Source organism: Drosophila willistoni (assembly GCF_018902025.1).
Source record: "Drosophila willistoni isolate 14030-0811.24 chromosome 2L unlocalized genomic scaffold, UCI_dwil_1.1 Seg168, whole genome shotgun sequence".
NCBI classification, from domain to species: domain Eukaryota; kingdom Metazoa; phylum Arthropoda; class Insecta; order Diptera; family Drosophilidae; genus Drosophila; species Drosophila willistoni.
This window is the reverse complement of record NW_025814047.1, coordinates 9004028-9019922: the sequence shown is the minus strand read 5'-3', so window position 1 is coordinate 9019922 and position 15895 is coordinate 9004028. Positions and strand designations below refer to the sequence as shown.

Genomic DNA, 15895 nt, shown 5'->3' with positions numbered 1-15895 from the left:
TATGTTTTGAAAACTTTGGACATCGAAAGCTTTCTCCAACGCGCATTCTATCAATACGCACAGTGGTTCAGACTGCATTGAACATAGACATATATCTGGAATCAAAATTTTCAAAGTAGTAGAGAATAAGGGGCATGATTTTATGGTCAAATACGAATATAAATTACCTAGCATTTTTTCGTATTTGCTTTCTGTTTCAAAATAAGATCAGTCTCGAAAAATTAATGCTTATTAAAAAAAACGAAAGTCAATGTTTTTTCACTCTATTATTTATTAAAGAACATCACGAAATTAAAAACAATTTTTATGTTCATCTTTTAAATTTATTTTTTAATAATTGTATTTAATTTTTATTATTTTGTTTCGCTTATTTACTTATTTTTTGTATTACTATGCAACATTAGCCCAAAAATTATGCTATACAAAACTTACTCGAAATTAAAATTGGATTATGTTTAATTTAACATGATTATGTTAACGTTAAATGTTTTAACAGAGTTCTGTTAATCCAACCAATCCAAATTGGGAAAATAATATAATTGCATATAATTGCATATCATTTACATATGTACATAGGAGTATATCCACATAGATAATAAGAAATATATTAAAACCAGAGAGCCGGGGCTAACTAGAACTACAAGTTTTTTCGATCTTAATCAAGTTTGGCACAGTCATTAATATTTATGCTAAACTGAGAAATGTACATTTTTATGACAATTGCTTCAAAAGTAACGAAGTTATTGACAAAAGTCACTGTTTTTGACCGATCGGTCCTATTTGAGCTATATGATATAATCACCCGATCCTGAACAAATTTGGTACAGTCGGTTGTTAGTGTAATGAAGTCATAAATGTTTAATTTCACGACAATAGCTCAGAAAATAACGAAGTTATTGAGAAAAGTCACTGTTCGTGACTTTGACGTTTGTATGGGGACTATATGATATAGTGATCCGATCCGGCTGAATCCGAGATATACAATCTGCGTCGATCCACACTGACGGACATGGCTATTTGAGCTCGTCTCGTCGTGCTGATCACGAATATATATACTTTATATGGTCGGAGATGCTTTCTTCTATGCGTTGCATACTTCTGACCAAAATTATTATACACTTGTTGCAAGAGTATAAAAATTTATAATTTAGCTGTACAATTAGCTATAAAGTCGGTCTCATTTATAGGCGGGGGAAATGAGGGAAATTCGCTTCCAAATGTAGGTATAAGCCGACCGAGAATTCTATTGTTGAAACATATAAAAAAGTTTTGTTTGCGGATGAAATCAAGCATTGCTTGTACACAATTTTGAAGTTACAAGACATACGAAAAGTTACAAACTTTTTGCAAATATTGAACACTTCAGGCCTATTCCATACTTAAAGGAGCTTATTTCCCCCATTTCACAGTCCTAGATCCGCCCATGGTCTCATTACAAGTTAAACTGTGAAAAGAATGCACAGATTTCTTTGATTTTGGATAATACAAATTACCTGGATCTGGATAACGAAAATCTGGATGCTCATGAAAGTTGAAATCGTCTTAATTAATTAATAAATATAATCAAAATCACTAAAATTATAACAAAGGCGATTTGGCTTATCAACTGAATTTAAAGAAAATGAAATCGGAATAAAATTCATTCAAGTTTAACTAAATAAGCGGATTTTCGCTTTCTATCGTCAGCCCTTTTTCCCGAGCCTTGTTGAGGTGTAAAAAATTAAATTTTTAAGCTGATTTCGGTATTAGTTAATGGTTGGCTCTGGCTGTAAAGGTGAATATAATTGGATTTTACGTAAAAAAGAAAAGGAGATAGATACAGGTGGGACCAAAGAGGCAAATAAGAAGGAGCAAGTGGGACAGAGATATTCATTTGGAATGCAGCAGAAGAGCAAACAAAAAAACGTCAATAACGGTCTCCAAATTCAAGAGCTGCTCACGTCGAAGGTCTTTAAATATTTGGTCACGGAACACAGCAAAAGGGGCGACCTATCGGTACGAATGGCGAGACGGGGTTCAGAGGATAAACGGGCGACAGGTTGCCCAGGTATGCCTTTGGGGGGTGGTGGAGACGAATGTGGGGGCGAAGGCTCTTCTTGGAGTCTGTTCTTGTGTCTGTTCAAGACAAATTTGTGAAAGCAATTTACAGTTATTAAAGCTTTTAGTGGGATCAAAAGCACTCGCTGTTCCGCTTACTCTTCCTTCTACTGTTACCAGCAGTCTCATTCTCACACTCTCAGTCACTTTGTGTCTCTTTGTCTCCTTCTCTCCCCACTAACTCGGTGTGTGTGTGTGTGAGTGTGTCTTGGGCATTAAATTTAATATCGTAATTGAATAATTTCAACGACAAACAGACTGACAGACAGACAGACAGACAGAACTTTGAAAACTATATTGTTGAGGCCTAAAAGGACGAACTGGAAGGCATTAACTAATTGATTGCCACTTGACGAGTGACATTTATCTTCATAATTTCATTTGGCTTGTGCTTTTGCGCCTTGCTTTCTACTTCTAATTGAAATCACAGTTAAAGTGGCAACACCACCAAAAGCAGCTGGAAAAAAGGTTTCAAGGCACACTAGATTAATGGACAACCACACACCCACGAATGGACGAATCTCAGAGTAGGAGCAGCTGTTTCAGAGCGAAATCCAGTGTTATTAATGATCTTCTCTTGCCTAGACATAACAAACAGAAAAAGAAAACGAAGAAGAAGAAGAAGGGAATAATACCGAGAAAGGCGTAAGGAGATTGTCCTGCCAATTGCTTTGAATTTCCTTGCCATTCATTCCATAAATATTACTTAATTCTCTCATTGTTCTTGGCATTTATAACAATTAAATGTAAGGATTCATTGGGCTAATTGTTCGCTCGATGCCTTTTAAAAACAAACAATGTCCAAGGACAACGACCACGGCGACGAGCACGACAACAAGGACGAGAACAGACACAAGTGAGTGGGCGAGATGGAGTCGTCTTCCTCATAGCGTAATGGATATATAGCCAGGGACAAGTGTGCTTAAAAGAATCTGATAAGCACAATGAAGATGTCCGTATAATGTGGCTATGCTTCCGACTTTAAGCCCCCTGACTTTTGTTTTTCTTCCCCTGTCTGTTTCTTTTGCTTTTTGTTTTTTTTTGTTTTGTGCGTTTTTATTGGAAATGAACTTGAGTGTCAAAGGGAATGCCAATAAGATAGCGGGGAGGGAAAGGGGCAGTCCAGGGACCAGGCATATAAATCGTTGCTCAAATTAAAAGTGACATGCCATTATTTAGATATAGATATGAAGCATACCAGCAAAATGAAGTCAAATGAAGGGCGAACCCCAAGAAAATCCTAATAGGCGGTGCCCAATCAATGTCAACCCACTGCTCGGTCATGCAAATGCCTAATAACAAGACCAGGACACCACACTGTATCCTCTACGCCAGTGATGAAGTGCAAACCCAAGTGATTTTGTCATATCATGTCCCTGAGTTCCGTGTGATAAAATAAAGCCACTGAAAATGCAAGAGACGTTTAAGTTTAGAACTCTACCCTTTGGAAATAGGCAAAGCAGGTCAGTATTGTTTATAATCCAAGTTGAGGTGTCAATTTTTAGAACTTGAAAATGAAATAGCGTTTAAAATGCAGTATAGGTACAAACATATATTTCGAAATCATTAAGCTAGCCTAAGATTAAAGTCAAGAATATTGCTCATACGGCCTAGAGTACATGATAAGAAAAGGTATTTTTGAAAATTAAAACCAAGAATCGTTTTCCAAACTAGTTTAGAAAACCAATAGCAAGACATCAAACTACCCACGCTGCATCCATAAAACCTTGTCTCCAATCGTGAGGTCATAACCTCAGCTATCTCTGCTCAATTCCAAGAGCCATATGGCTAAATTCAAGGAATGAAACCAAAAATGCTTGAAACTACATTTGTTACCTGTTGTAATAAAGAGAATAAAACAGAAAAATTGGAACCATACTTTATATTCGATGCTAGTTATTGTGGCAGTGAATGCAACTGATGTTAGTCTCAATTAATGGGAAGCATCGATCTAATTTGAAGTAAGCGCGAAACGATTATAGCCATTTTGCTATGGGCTCTTATTGATTTCTGGGAATAGATTACAATTCTGCATCCAATAACTTAGGCCGACATTTTCGAGGTCATGAAAAAGTGTTGTAAGTTAGGTCTTTTATAGTAATTTGGGGTTGCTGAAGGGAAGGCCCTGTACTTAGTTTTTGCCCATCACGTCGGGATTTCGAAAAAAATGCGTTGGAATTATTCAAAATGGACTCATTTTCAATATATTCTAGTATAATATAAACAAATTATTATACTCAAAACGTTATTTTTTTAACCTATTAACATATCAGGTATGATTTAAACGCAATTAACACAAAATCAAAGGAGCGTTTCTTTGTTATCATGCATAATAGCATACACTTTAGATATGGTTCCAAAATGAGTAAAATTCGAACCAAAAAGTATGCTATAGGAATTTAAAGAATTTGCAACTTGTTAATTTTAAAGAATTATTGTAATTTTATGCATCTAACAAATTGTTTATTAGTAATGTTGGCAAATAACAGCTATTTCTTTAAACAAGAAATTCTACAATTCGTTAAAAATGTGGAAAAACAATTTTTAACTTTATATAGTATACTTTTGGGTGCCTATTTTCCAACCCTAGATCCCCTAATTTCACAAAATCTGGATGTGATGAACAAAAACTGAGTATGCAGTCAGAATCAGCGTACCCGAATTAGTTAAAAACACTTCTCAGGTTAACGTCATCAAAAATCATGTCGATTACACTGTAATCAACCCTGATTTTTCTCGTGACCCTTGTAAAAACGTAATGAAAAAAAACAAAACAAACCAGGAGACAGCTATATAATATAGTTCATATGATTTTGAACGAAATTGCAAGAATTATGGATTATTATGTGCGTAAAAGAACAAGTTAGTTCTTGGTGATAATCGCTTAAGAGGCAAAACAGTTTTTTACGTTTTGTTTTTGGACATCTTAACGCTATAATCACATAACTGTTAACCATTAATCGGCTTAATGGTTAAATTGTTAATCTTTTGCATTCAATATTTTATATTTGAAGCAAAACTATTTTCTATTTTTCTATTAGAAAAAAGTGTCAATTGAAATCGCGAACTTTTATGAAGAAAGCGAAAGGGACTAACCTCATGAAACGTAGAGTGATTTCCCATAGGACAACAATAACTTGAAAGGGCTAGGGATATGTGAGAGAGGTCCTGCCAGATGGTGACCTTGTAGCATGTGTTTCATATTCCCAAATGTTCGTCCATCAATGCCAGAGTCACACATACACACACATACATACTCAACTCAGTCACTCATTCAAATACTCTTGACCTTCTTTCATTCAGTCCTCAGTTTTGTTTCGATATGAATATGTATGTATGTACATATGTATGTGGGTGGTTTTCTTTTTGAAAAATGCCTGTAAGGATAAACCAGGAGAGGAAGAAGGGAAAACGTTTTAATTTACTTGATCTGGCCCGTTTATCAAATCGACTTTGAAGTCCTACCTCCCGGCGAACTCAATGTCTCTCCTTCTCCTTTTTCTTCTGCCTGCATGGCAATGTTTGGCAGTTTTTGCGTCTGTCATTTTATTGAACTTTATTGAACTGTAAAAACAAGCATAAATAAAATTTGTTGTCCCGATGTTGCACTGCAAGAAAATGGAAATGAAAACCCAAGCAAGAACGAACACGAGAAAATCCATATTCATGTCCCATGTCCTGTTCTCTATCGTTCGAAATGAATGATGGTGCAAACCCAACCTGCAAGTACTGGTGGGCGTGGTTGGCTGTATTTTTGTTGTTGGTCCTGTGTTTTTTTTTTTTTTTATGGCGCCCACCTGAATGAATGGATTTTTAGGGGCTTTTCGAGTATGTATTTTAATGGAGGCTCGTGGTTCCTGTTACGCTTGTTATTTTGTTGTTTGTTCTTGGTCTAAGCAAGGGCGTTGGGATTTTATTGGATTTTTGCGTCCTCCACTCTCTGTGACTGTTCCATGAGCTTCATCCCTCTCCCTTGCCCTCTCTCTCTCTCTCATTTGGTGGTTTCGGGTTGTTGCGCGGTGATGGATTAGCGCTGTAAGCCAAACAGGAACAGGTGCCTACGTCTCTGTCTCTGTCCCTCGAGCCATGGTCCGTTTGCCATTCATTCAATGCATCATCAAGCGGACACCCAATTGACAGGCCCTGGCTCTCCAGAGAGCCAACGGAACCAGACGAGGCTGGGAATGTCATCACTCGACAAACAAATCCTTGTGTTGGCATATGAATAATCCTGAAATCAAGTTCCCCAAAGTACTGACACTCTCGATATTCATCAAATAAATGCTCCTGACTTAGATTAGTATCTATATAAAAATGATTCCATTTTGTTACGAATTGATTGACGATTGACGCAGTAAAAGCTCAGGAACATCTCAACCGATATCGAGGAAATCACACATGACATAAAACGGAAATGTTAGACAATGCTCTACTCCAGTCGTAAATAAAAAGGTCAAGGTATCAAAATGTACGAAAAATCAACGACATCTCCTTCGAAGCGGAATTAAATTTATTTTGCTATTAAAATGAAGTGTACATATACACCGTAGAGTCGCCTTCGGTTTACCATGGACTCGAAAAACAATTATTTCAAATTCAAAAGTTCATAAGTTTCTTTTCTCTTCACGCGTAATTTGACTAATTGTAATGCAATAGTAAAAAACATTTTATATCAATTAGATCTAGATGGATAGGTGAAAAGTGGGACCCAAACTCCTCGATCTCCTAATATACATACTACTCGAGTTTATTTTTTTTTTTGGAATCGAAATGGACAGACGAACAGCGGTAGGCCCACTCGTCTGTTGATAGCAATCAAGAATATATGTATATCGCTGGAACAATTCCATTTACCTCCTTTATACATTTTGGCGACAATATTCGACAATCTTGAATATAGTAATCTATCTGCTTTCCAACAATGAATAATAAAAAATATCAAAGAAGCTAACATCGGCTATGCCGAAGTTTATATACCCTTGCAGTCCTTGGTAATAATAATTTTACATATTCATTGCATTTTACATGTGCAACTCAATTCATCAATATACAAACAAAACAATTTTACTCTGTATTTTACAATTATTTTACAATCACATATGTAAATTTCATAGCATACTCCGATTTTTATGAAAATGTTTCTTCTAGTTCTTCGTGAGCTTTATGATATAGTGGTGCGATCCTGATGGTTTGCATACTTTATTTTTCCCGGGTAATAAAAAAAAAAGACAGACGGACATGGCTATATCAACTCAGCTTCTCATGCTGATCAAGAATATATATACTTTATGGCGTCGGAAACGTCTCCTTCTGTGCGTTACAAACATCTGACCAATTTTATGCAAGGGTATAAAAAATCGGATGAAAATGCAATTATTGTTTAAAGTTATGACAAACTTTTGTTGTAGTTTTGGGTTGTTCACGAAACTGAGCAGCTGAACATGATCAGTTCCAATTGTTCATTTTTGTTCACTTGTACTTTTGGTTCGGTCGCTCTTTTTTGCTCACTTGCTCTAAAAATCATAATTTACTGTTAATCGATGTAATTATCAAAATAAAATTCAGAGTATTTATACTGAGAAACTGAACAACTAAGCCATGTAGTGAGCAAGTGACCAAATAAGTGAATTGATTCACCTTGAAAAAAAGAACAAGTGTTTATCCAACACTATTTTTATGGAAGATTTTGTGCTGTGAAAGGACTTTTTTTTAGGTGAGTGGAAAATTTCTTACATATATATAGATATTTATACCCTTGCAGAGGGTATTGTAACACGCACAGAAGAAGACGTTTCCTACCCCATAAGGTATATATATTCTTGATCAGCAAGGGAAGCTGAGTCGATATATTTATGTCCGTCCGCCAGTCGGTGAGTATGAGTTTTACTCAGCCAATTTAAAAGCTTTTAGGATTCAACTTAATATTTCATCTTTTTATGTCCTGGGTGAGATGAAGTATGAAAATAATCCGGATCGGACCACTATATAATTAAGTGCTATACGAAAAATCGGTGAAGGAAAAAGAGTATTTTTACCAAATGGGATGATTTTTTACTAAGGAGATAATTTAAATCGGATAAATATATGTCGTCGCATCGTCGACAAGCAAAGACCATCCGACGGTGCCCGAAATATCCAATGTCGTCGTCGAAACACTTCGGCTACCGAAAAGAATTGAGCAAACACAATTTCTTGAAAAAAAATTGACACAAATTGACCCCACCGACCAACGGTCGACGTTCAGAGGAAATTTCTTTGCAAATGTCCCTCAAAACATTTTCGAAAAACCACCCCCGGACATACCGTCGACTTTGTCGCTTAGTTGTCCCGATTGTCCTTATTGCTAGGCCATCTAATGTTAAATGTCGCCGCAACTCAAATGAACGTGTCGCCGCTATGTCCCCCAAGACAGCGGACATATCCCCGTAAACTCGACGGAGAGTCTCCGCAGACGCGTACTGCAGGGCTACTACATCATTCCTCAAAACCAACAGAACATACACACATAAAAACGCCACGCTACACAAACTACATGTGTATGCGTGACTCCTGTATCTAAACTTACAATGGGCTTCCAAAGGAGATGCAGAAGGGCGGGCATAGCCAAATTGAAAGGAATATAGTAAGAGCTTGAAGGCTTTGGAACAGAAAAAGAGTTTAAAACATTTAAAAATATTATTAGCAAGGACTACAACTTCTGCACAGACGATGTTAGTTTCGTTAATATTTTCAGATAAATTTAATATACAGCCAGTAATAGGTTATAGTAAATATTGTTTACCCACATTATTTATAAATGTCGTTTCGGACAAGGTTTTATAGATTTAAAGTTGTTTTTATACGAAGCTTGGAAATGTTGTGATACCAAATTAAAGTTGAATTAAACATGAAACTTTTACGTTAAAAGTGGTTTGGACCTGGTCTATTGCCTTTTTTATCCTGAACAAGTTCTAGTCATTTATTAGATGTAGTTACTACATAGTTTCATTAACTTCGTTGGGAGTGAGTTATTTAACCCATTAGGCCAACGGTTTTCCATTGTAAAACGAATAGAAATCAGTAATACATTGACTGTTTCCCCCAAATAATAACATTTAGATATAATGACACACCAGCAAAATAATCAATAATCGTAGATAAATTAACACAAGTCAGATTAGACTAATTGTAGGTTAGATAAATTCTTTTTTCTTTTTGCTCCAACTTACAGTTGTTGGTTATAAACCTTTGTGGATCCAATTTAAAGCTATTCATTTTTCTATCTCTTCTGACAGGGTTAAAGGTTTGTCAAAAAAAAAAACGAAAAATTAGAGTAACCCAAGAATGAGGAGTCATCTCATTAGTGGAAATAAATTTACCCTCTGGCTGGCCGCAAACGGATGAGTTGTGCATTTTTGCCACTGTTCAGTTTTTTCATCAGAAACTTGACCCAGAATGTTGCCAATGGTCAAAAAAACGAAACGAAAGAAAAAAAAATGGAGTAAGTAAGTCGTCTCGCCGACTTAGGTATACCATACACCAGTAAAACAAATACTTCAAATTTATAATAAGAAATGCATTGACTTGCATTTTATCTTGCTCACCCAACTAGCTCCGCCACAAGCCACCAGCCAACGGCCATCGGAAGGGGGCAAAAATTTGAAATACATGAGTCTATATACCAAATTTGGTGGTTCTAGCTTTTATAGTCTCCGAGAACTAGGTATTCATACGGACAGACGGAGGGTCGGACGGAGTGACGGTCGAACGGAGGGATAGAGACAGAGGACAAGGCTAGATCGACTCGGCTGTAGATGCTGTATAGAGAATATATATATTTTATGGGGGCGGAAAAGCTTCCTTGTGCCCGTTACATACATTTTGACGGCTTTAATATACCATTTTACCATATGGGTGTATGGTATAAAAAACTAAAGTGAAGCTGGATAAAATGCCAGCCACAATGTCCGGATGCAGTCAAAAAAGAGAAGTTGGAGGTAGACTTTGGAGCCAGCGACATACGAGTGTATTTCTGTTGGCGTGATGAACTTTGTGGCCCTCGGAGTTCTGAAACCGGATTAATTTGCCAGCTTAAAAGGGAAGCACATTTTGCGAGCCTTGCAAGGAAAGGAAAACTCAAGTAAATCTAATATTTATTTTTGAAATTGAAAATCCTGAAATGGCTTTCTCTATGCGGGTAATTTGACCCTTTTTTTTGTTGTTGTTGGTTTCTGTGTTGTTGTTGTTGTTACTGCTGGCTGCTTTGTTTGTTCTGTGTTATCTTTTCAGGTTAATGCATTATCAGGCAATTTTGTGTTTTATTGGGCGAAATTTCAACCGATTTATGTGTTGAAATGCAAAGATTTATGGGTCGTAAAAACGGTAACAAAGAGAGACAGACAGAGAGAGAGAGAGAGAGAGAGAGAGAGAGAGAGGGAACTGGACCTGAACTTGAACCACTTGCTTAGCCATAAATTCAGTTGGCAGCTGGCACGTGTGGCCCATTATCTAATGCCCCCCCCGAATGTAAAGATATGCGTGGAGGATTTGGACCACCGATCGGTAGTCTGCGGTAGTTGTAATTAACGTGGCAAATATGTATTAATTGTCTGGTCCCAAAACCCCAGAAATGCTAATTAAAGGCACCAGCAACAGAAACAGCTGCCACTAGTCAGCGGGGTCCTATCGTGTAAGTCAATGTGTGTGTGTGTGTGTGTGTCTGTGAGTGTGTCTATTTCTATCTCCGTCTCTGCACTTGATAAATCAATTAATTTATGCAACAGCCAGTGGCAAGTGCATTAGCCAAGCTACGCCGCAGGATACACACACGCACTTGAACACACACACACACACACACACACACACACGGTCGTATATCTATTCAATTACCAAGAATAGAGCATCCTTTGCGAAAAAAGAAGAGGAGAAGGGCCACAGCAGGCGAGCGGCTTATTAACTATTGAAATTGATTTTGCTTGGAAAGGGCCGGGCTCCCTTTAGTACCCCATTTTTGTTTTTAACCCCCCTTTCCGCTCCCCCTGAATACAGTAGGAGGTAGTAGCAACATGATATGCTAATGCCAGTAGGGCAGACAACCCGTTGCTCTTGGTCCTCCTGCTGCTGCTGGTGCTGGTTGCTCCTGCTGCCTTCATTCTAATCGTGTTTAATTTTACTGTAGACTGTGGGGCTAGGCCATGACACCTGGCCATATTCCCCCTTATCCTTGTCCTGCCCCGTCATCTGCACCATCGCCGTGTCCCACAAAAGTTCGTTGCCATCATTTTGCCTGCTGCTGCTATTTGTGTTTCGATAATGAAGGCTTTTATGTAAATGTTAATGTTAAAACTGGGCGAAATGGAATGAGAATTGAGAGGGACTCGGAGGGAACTCGTTGTCGTTGTTGCTGTTGCCTTTCCCTGTTAGAGTTATGCCAGCAATTTAATTACAGTTAAAGTTCCGCTACGTTCTCATTCCGTTCCGCATTCGCACTTTAATGGAGTGTCTTGTGCCTTGGCCCCATAAATCTTCAAGCCTAATTTGACGCCAGAGGCACAGAAGAGCATTAAATCCTTGTAAAAATGGTAAAACAGGACATGTGTGTTTCTGTGTTTTTTTTTTTTTTTGCTTTTGGTGACTAAAAAGGGTTAACGTGTCTGCCGTCTGCCTCCTCTTCTGTCGTGGCTGGTTGGAAGGATGTCAAGGATAGACTTTACACTTGATTCATTTCTTTAACTTCTTTAAACAAATAATTGAGTCGCGTTGAAATGTTTTTGAAATTATTCACAAAAGAAACAAAAGGTCTTTGCCTCCAGATGATGAAACAAAATGGCAAATGGAACAAATGCCGCTAGCAAGAGGGGCAAAGCTTTTGGAGTTTTTACCCCTGCCCAGGGACTGAAGCAGACAACACAAGATTGCCAGATATCAATATCAACATACACATTGTGTATGTATTCCTTCCTGATCGCTAATAGATACACACATACATACATATGAAACTGTTTATCTTATCACCAAAGTGCCTAGCCAAAACAGATGGCCCACACAATGTGTTTACATAGTAGCCGATTCTCGCACAACCCACGCCCCCCACCTACCCCCACACATAGTCTGACTAAAATACAAGTGAGGGACTAAACGAGATGGCAGACTAAACCACCTAGTTTATAGGTAATCTTGAATATGTATTTTCGAAGATATATGCAACAGTTTTGCCAACATTCATATTTCTCGTTTGTGGCAACATTTGAAGCCTTTTGTTGCTAGCAACATTTCGATGCCACAAGTGTCCCTAAAGCAACACATTGCCCCCAACAGCCACCTCTCTGCAGTTACCCCAAAGTCTCTCACAGTTCCCCTCCTACATAGCCTAGCTCCAGAAGCTCACTCTCTCTCTTTCACTCATTCATACTGTCTGTGCCATTGCCATTCCGTTTCGTTTTGCCCCTAAAACGAGAGCTTTTCCGAGCTCCATCAGCCGCGGCACATTCAGTTCCTCGTTGAAGTTCAAAGCGTTTGGTTTACGGGCAGCGCTGGAAAAACAGGTGAAAAGTGAAGAAAATCTATCCTTAAAGAATTAAACCAAACCAAACCAAACCAAAAAAAAAAAAGAAAATACAAAATACCAAAAACGGGCGCGAAGATGTGAGCAGCCGCTTTTAAGGAGCCAAGAGAGAGAGTGAAGTGTGTAAAACAAGTGAAACAAGTGAATCAACTAAAGCACATAGAAATACAAATACAGTAATTGAAGTTGGGAAGAGATTGTGGAGTGGGTGGTGTTGGTGGAGCTGGTGGAGTTGGTGGAGAGGGTACATTTGTTTGGGAGATATTTCAGCTTCAGCAGGTGTTTCACTTCTTGGGAAAAGTTGAGATCTTTTCCTGTTTTTTTTTTAGGAATTGGGGGAAATGAAAATTCGTCCGAATCGCATTTATCATTGTCAGAGAGATTGATATTTGATATGTGAGCAACAAATAACCAAACAGGAAAATGGGAAATGGCAATGCAAAAGAAAATGCATTAATTTATTCATGTTTGAGGGTCACAGTTTTTTAATTCAGGATCCTCCAGCGAGTTATCCCTTTTCGTAACCCTTGAAACTGCACCTCAACGTTTTCAGTTTTAATTGAAAAACTTGACTAATTGAAGTTTAATAAGTGCACACAAAAGAAAATCGCGAAAAATAAACGAGAGGGCAAATGAACGAAAAGGAAAAAGGAAAATGCCATATCCAGTCACTCAAGTCCAGGAAAAGTTCCCACAGTTTTTCCTTCTCTACAAATTTTTTCAATTAAATGAAAGCGACAACAATGAATACGCCAAGGAATGGAAGCGCAGAAGGACCAGATAAAGATGACGAAAACAAAACCAAACGAAATGAAAATAATGCCAAGTGCATTGACCACCATCACACACACACACACAAACACACACAGCAGGCTGATTCTAATATTGGGTCGGCCATTGTTTTTCCATCTCCATCTCTTCTCCTTCAAATTCGTATTGGAGGGCTCAAGTTGTTGTTGGCTTTGCTTTATCTTGACTGTTTTTCCAGTTTGACCGACAGACAGACAGACCGTCAGGGGCTGAGCTGTCAGCGGTCCTGCAAGCAATTAAAATATGCATAAAATGTAAATGAGAGATGCCCACTTAACGCCATCTCCACCATGACCCTCTTTTCCTCTCCTCTCCTCCTGTTCTTTATACTTTAAGAATTCTGTGTACAGCACAATGTTTGTGTGTGGCCAATTGAAAAACTGAATATACATATATATGTATGTATGTGTACATAGATATATAAATATTTTGTATATTTCAATTATAGATACAAATAATAAAATTTTAATTGTCATAGCCTAAAGGAAATAACACAAGGGCTTAATTTTACTGCGGGTAAGTTGTTTTTTATTCTATATTTTAATTGATAATCAATATACTTTTTTTTGTTCTATTTATTTCAAAGAGGGAAAAGCAAATAATTCTTTAACCAATACATTTTGTAATTATATTTATGATTTTATCTTCTCCGTATTGAGCGCTAAATTCCGTACTCCATTAAAACAATTTTTATATATTTCTATCTCATTGTATTTTGTATTTTTCTCCATCAATTGCCATCTGTCTCTTTCTCTATTCAATGAAAAAAAATATGAAAATTACTAAATTGCCTCACTGTGCACCCGGCGTATACGCAATATTAAGATAATTGAATGGCCATGACAACAGTAAAGAGGAAAAAACGAGGGAAAAATGTTTTACTATATGTTAGCGGTCTTTCAACTCCCCCCAAGCGCTTTGCGTACCCCCCTTCGGTTTAAACAATGTTGTGGCGGGCACATCCTTTCATTGCTTTTCATCCTCGAAAATGGCCAATAAAAATGTTTATGGCAAAGGTAAAAAATAAAGGAAGGCTGCGAAGGCATTGCGACGAATTCTTATTATAAATATGAATATGTGCTGTGAGTGTTTGAACGAGTGTTTGGGTACTTTTCAGCCTTATTTTAGGCCTTTCAAGTTCATTATGCAACATTTAATATAGCGAGTTTTATAGTCCAGCCACATGTCGGCCAAAGAGATTCCCAACAACACAAAAAGGACAAAAAAAACGTACAGAAATAAAACAAAATCCCAAAAATAGAAAGACAGAAACCTAAAGAAACAAACCATCGTGTACATGGAGGCACTTTCCACAGCGGGCGGGCCACAGGCGATGGGCAACGTGTATGTATGCCTCTTCTTCTAGTTAATTAGAATTGGGGCGAGAAGTTGATGAGGGTAAATTGGCAAATAATTAATCGACGGTTAATTAAGAACTAACATGGCACAGCTAAAGAGTCACGAAACCGAAACCAGAAGCAAAAGGCGTCAACGTTGTTCACTTTGGCTCACTGAAGCTTTACTTTATACATTATACTATTTATTACAGTATTTATTTATTTATCTAAAGTAAAACAAGTTGTGTAATTGAGGTCTTACAACAACAATTAATCTGAATCGATAATCCAATGAATCTTCTTACCAAGGGAAACCTGATAATACTTTTTGTTTTCTTTAAGTTTGTATATATTGTGTTCTATATTTTTCCTGCTGTCTGTGGACCATTTTATACCTTCTTCGTTGTTGTCTTCCTTTCCGCCTCCCTTATGGAAACTTTTTCTATCACTGAGAAGCTTAATTGAAAGGCACGATCGATTGGAAAAGTCGTATGAACTTAAGGTGCATTATGTTCTAATTAACATTCCGAAATAGGCAGCCTCTATCTGCTCGGACTTTGTTTTCATTATTATTGTCAAAATATGTTCATATAAAAATATATTTCATTTTGCAACGATGCTCCCCAAACTTTCCGTAATAATAATAAAAAACTAAACTAATAAAAATTTAAAAAAAACATTGATAGGTCAGACACCCAAATCAGAAGGAGACCAGATTAGTTTTAATTTTTTCGGTTTCTGAGAAATTCAGTTCACCTACCAGAAATAAATATGTTTCAGGCCAAAGAAGATGCAATACGTACTATATATACAATTTTTACCTGTTAAATATCTTAACATCATTAACATATTTTAATAATTCTAAGAAGAAATTCGAAATTAGAATCGTTGGGAATATTTAGTATGTAATTAAAAATACATTTTCTTGTAGATATGAAAATATATTTTTATGTACAATTATTCTATGCTGTAATTCTTTTAAGCTATTGATTCTGAAATCATTTATTATTTTCCTTAAGTCGATATACTTTTGAAATTTGAAAAATAAAAAAGTAGACTCTATAGATTATTTGTTTATGATGACTCCCTATAAAATCCTGATTAATCT

General features: G+C 37.0%; 1 protein-coding gene across 4 annotated transcripts in view; it reads left to right on the top strand.

Moving 5' to 3' along the window:
* The first annotated feature begins 12586 nt into the window (after positions 1 to 12586).
* LOC6652439 (protein qui-1) overlaps positions 12587 to 15895 on the top strand; it is a 42983-nt gene continuing 39674 nt past the window's right edge. For all 4 annotated transcript variants that reach the window (XM_023181017.2, XM_023181018.2, XM_002074695.4 and 1 more), the window contains exons 1-2: positions 12587 to 12759; positions 13899 to 13966. The gene's annotated coding sequence lies outside the window, so the exon portion shown is untranslated. The remainder of the gene's footprint in view (positions 12760 to 13898; positions 13967 to 15895) is intronic.